General features: G+C 39.5%; 1 protein-coding gene across 1 annotated transcript in view; it reads left to right on the top strand.

Moving 5' to 3' along the window:
- Positions 1–3,804, top strand: part of LOC103397239 (GAS2-like protein 1) — a 49,312-nt gene that overhangs the window by 3,052 nt on the left and 42,456 nt on the right.

Raw genomic sequence — 3,804 nt, 5'->3', positions numbered from 1 at the left:
TGCAACTCTCAGCTCTACTTGTACACCATCTTGTCAGACATTGACACGTCGGAAGATGGTCAATGTTTACATCCAGATAGCATCTGTGTGCTGACAGGAGGCTTTGTCTCCAAGATTGTACGAGTTAACTGCTCGTTGACGGAACTCACGGGGAAGCTAAAGAATGCAAACACGTCTGCCCTTAACCATTTGCAACACTTTGTTGTGATGTTCTGGACAGTCGTAGACAGCGTTAGCTCTATCCTCCCTCAAACGTTAGAGAGTTGTTTCCATGTGCAGAACAGCCACAGGAAACCACAGTGCTACTAAAAAACAAGCCAGTGACTTAAAACAGTACAGTATAATTAAAGATATTCTAGACAGCCTGCTACTAGTTACAATAACATTTTTTTCTACCTCTGAGAGAAGTCATGCACTAAAGGCTGTATGATTACAAGATTAAAAAAAAACTCATATATCACACATATATCACTGTGGATCAACATGGGTTTTCCATCTAAACATGTCACAGGACACCAGGCGTCAGTCCTCACTGTGATCCACGAACTCTTGCACACTTTGTATTCCAGCCTCGTGCAGCAGCCGAGCAAAAGATTCATTTAAAAGTCTCCTTTATTCATCATTCATCAACCTGTCGTGGTCTGTGAGAACGTTTATATCTAATGTCGTTATTAATTTATTGACATTCATTTATTGGACCATTGACTTCCCAGACATTTGTAATGCAGTCTCACCTCTCATCCTTATGTAAAGTTCAGTGGTGTGTTTCCATTTATAGTGATCTATTTTTACTTTATTGAGTAGCCATTTATTTAACATATATATGTCTATGCATTAGAAATTCTCATCCTGATTATATAATGCGAACAGTAATTTCTACACATGAAGTATTAAGAATTATATTTATTAAGTGCCTAATTCATCTTATTATTTATAAGTGTGACCCTTAATTTTCAAGAGTTCACATGAATCAAAGCAATATCCCAATAACAGAGGATTGTTTATACCAAACAACAAACCCATTCATTAGGCCATAAGGTGAACCACGAAAAGTCCTTTAGAAATTGAATTCCGCTCTGACGTCTGGGAACTACACGATCTCAACTTCACAAAAAAGAACGAGTTACGTTAAACTTACAGCAAAAAGTTCATCGCAAAATATCCTGCCCGTTTTTTATATCGATGCATTTTATAAAGAACTAGCATCTTCAGGTCAATAAGATTTTGGTGCGCGAGCGGTGGCACGGTTCGACACGTGATCGTGCTAGACCAATCGAGTAGCAGATTGATGTCAACACTTCCGGCAACACAGCTGCCTCCATGGTTTTACTTTTCTCCCAAAAGTCTTCTAAAGTGTGCCAAATGGATTCTAAACAGTGCTTTATGCATAGCCGCCTGCACGAAGAGCAATGAGGCAAATGGACGATAAGGTGAACTTTCTCTGTTAAGTCATTTTGATCAATAAAAGTAATCAGTGACAAGGACCATTTGTTTATTCATTCGTTCATTTATTCGCTCCTAACTAAATACAACACTAATCAATCATAAAAAAAATATTTTTTAAAACATATATACATATGTACAATATGTAAAACAATAAAAAATGATGAAAATGAATGATAACATTAACAATGCAACCACTGCAATACAACTCTGAGGCTACACATGTAATGTTAGTCTTCACTGTCAGTGTCAGGGCAGTTATCCTCCTTCTACTTGATTTCATGTTTGTTTGCACAGTGGCAACACCTACACAGGTCTGTACAACAGCGACATGGAACGATAATTGGGTTCACCTTACGGCCTTCATAGCAAAACCATAAGACTATGACCTATGAAACTTCCTCTATAATACTGGGAGCAGTTTTAGTGAATCCATCTAAACATGAGGTACTTTAACGTCAGGTTCACACTGAAAACAAAAGTTACCCCAATCCACCTTTTTCAAATTGAAACCTGGCTACTTTCATATACTTCTCTAAACACAGTGTGTGACATCATGTCGGCATGAACGTGAACCACACACACACAACAAAACTTTATCTCAACAAAATTGGATTTGAGATAAAGTTGGAAAAAATAGGGAGTCCTAGTGTCTAAAGTACAACATTTTTCTGTACAGAGACGTTAGAGTCTGGACACTCAGACAAATTGAAATAAAAATCACATTTTTGTCTTATTTGATGTTTATTTTGGAATCCAATCGAAGCCTGGATTGGGCGCTTTGGTGTGCCTGTATTGGGCCCGCAGGCTGCCAGATGATTATCACTGTCTAAAGTACAGTTTAATCAACTCAGGCTTCATCTGGACAACCTTGTTAACAACAGTGTTAACCACAGTTCCACTGTGTTGTTTTTGTTCATTAAAGTCATTATAGTGTGGTTTGTACATAAACAAACACTGATACTTCACCAAACGTCGATCATTAAGTGCTGTTTCCACACAGCTCCACGTTGGACTGTGGTCCAGCACCTCTGTGCTGAGAGGTGAATTTCACAACAATGAACACCATTGTTATACCTTACCTTGACTACATAATTACATTACAGTAAGGAGTGCATTGTGTCATTTCAACTCCTTGATGTTTACTGTGGGTCTTTAGTCTCAACCCAGAGCAATATAGATGATCGTTGTCCATGACAAACACTGCTTTGATTGTTTCTCACACCAACGTTGTTAATCATTACACAGTGTGAGGCTTTTCTATATAATATATACAATATAATATATTATATAGTATAATATATACAATAATACACTTATTAACTATAATAGTTGATCCCGTGCATTAGAGGATTTTCTCTTCATATTGCAGCGGCAGGGAAGGATTATGACAGTGACTTTGTCCGACAGAGTAAATAGTGAAAACTGTTGGCTTCTGGGAAACAAACTTATAAAGCAGGGGTGTCAAACTAATTTTGATTCACAGCCCGCATACAACCTAATAAGATGTCAAATGGGCCGGACAAGTACAATCATAACATCATTAACTATAAATAACAATAAGTCCATGTTTTTTCCCCTTTGTTTTCATGCAAACAAGTACACATATTAGATATTTATTGTTATTGTAGGTACTACAACAGTCCTTTTAAGGACTCTAACTCCCATAATTCCACTGCTTCCGGTAAATCCACATACGTCACGATCAGTGACCTCCGCAACCTATAAATTGGGGGGTCAGCCCCAATATCAGTCTCTCTGTTCAGGACTTTTTCTCCGTGGGACCCCCAATGAAAAGAGAAACCTGCTCGTCTCAGAAGAATAAGAACCAACGGGCTTTTGTAGACACCATTGCCCACAGTGATAAATGCACTAGTAGCGTCTTTTTCTTAAGGAGGAAGGAAGGAAGGAATCTTTATTGTCATATGCACCAGGGAAGGTGATACGAAATTTAGTTTGTACGACCCGTTCCAAGAAAAAACATGAATAGACAATAAAAACAATACAAATAATTGACAAGGGGGGACAGGAACAGGAAGTCCAGGACGCAGCCCGTGGTCAGCGCACCCTTATATTAGATGAAAAACAACTGAAAAACGATAGGGAAGGAGGAGGAGGAAAAAAAAGACAACTCCAAACTAGGCTCCGTGGGAAGGGGGGCGCAGTGTGGGATTTAGAAAAAAACCTCTCAGCACAAAGCACAATCAAGGACATTATAACAGCACGAGAACATCTGCACATGTGGGAGTGGGGCGGGAGAATGGGGGCGGGGGGTTACAGCACGATCGAGTCTGGGCGGGCTGCTGCAGGACCTGCGCTGCTCTCGACCTTCACCGACCGCGTCGCAACAGGGGAGGGAGG

The sequence above is a fragment of the Cynoglossus semilaevis genome, chromosome W, assembly GCF_000523025.1.
Source record: "Cynoglossus semilaevis isolate Cse_v1.0 chromosome W, Cse_v1.0, whole genome shotgun sequence".
Classification (NCBI taxonomy): domain Eukaryota; kingdom Metazoa; phylum Chordata; class Actinopteri; order Pleuronectiformes; family Cynoglossidae; genus Cynoglossus; species Cynoglossus semilaevis.
This window is presented reverse-complemented; position numbering and strand designations above follow the sequence as displayed.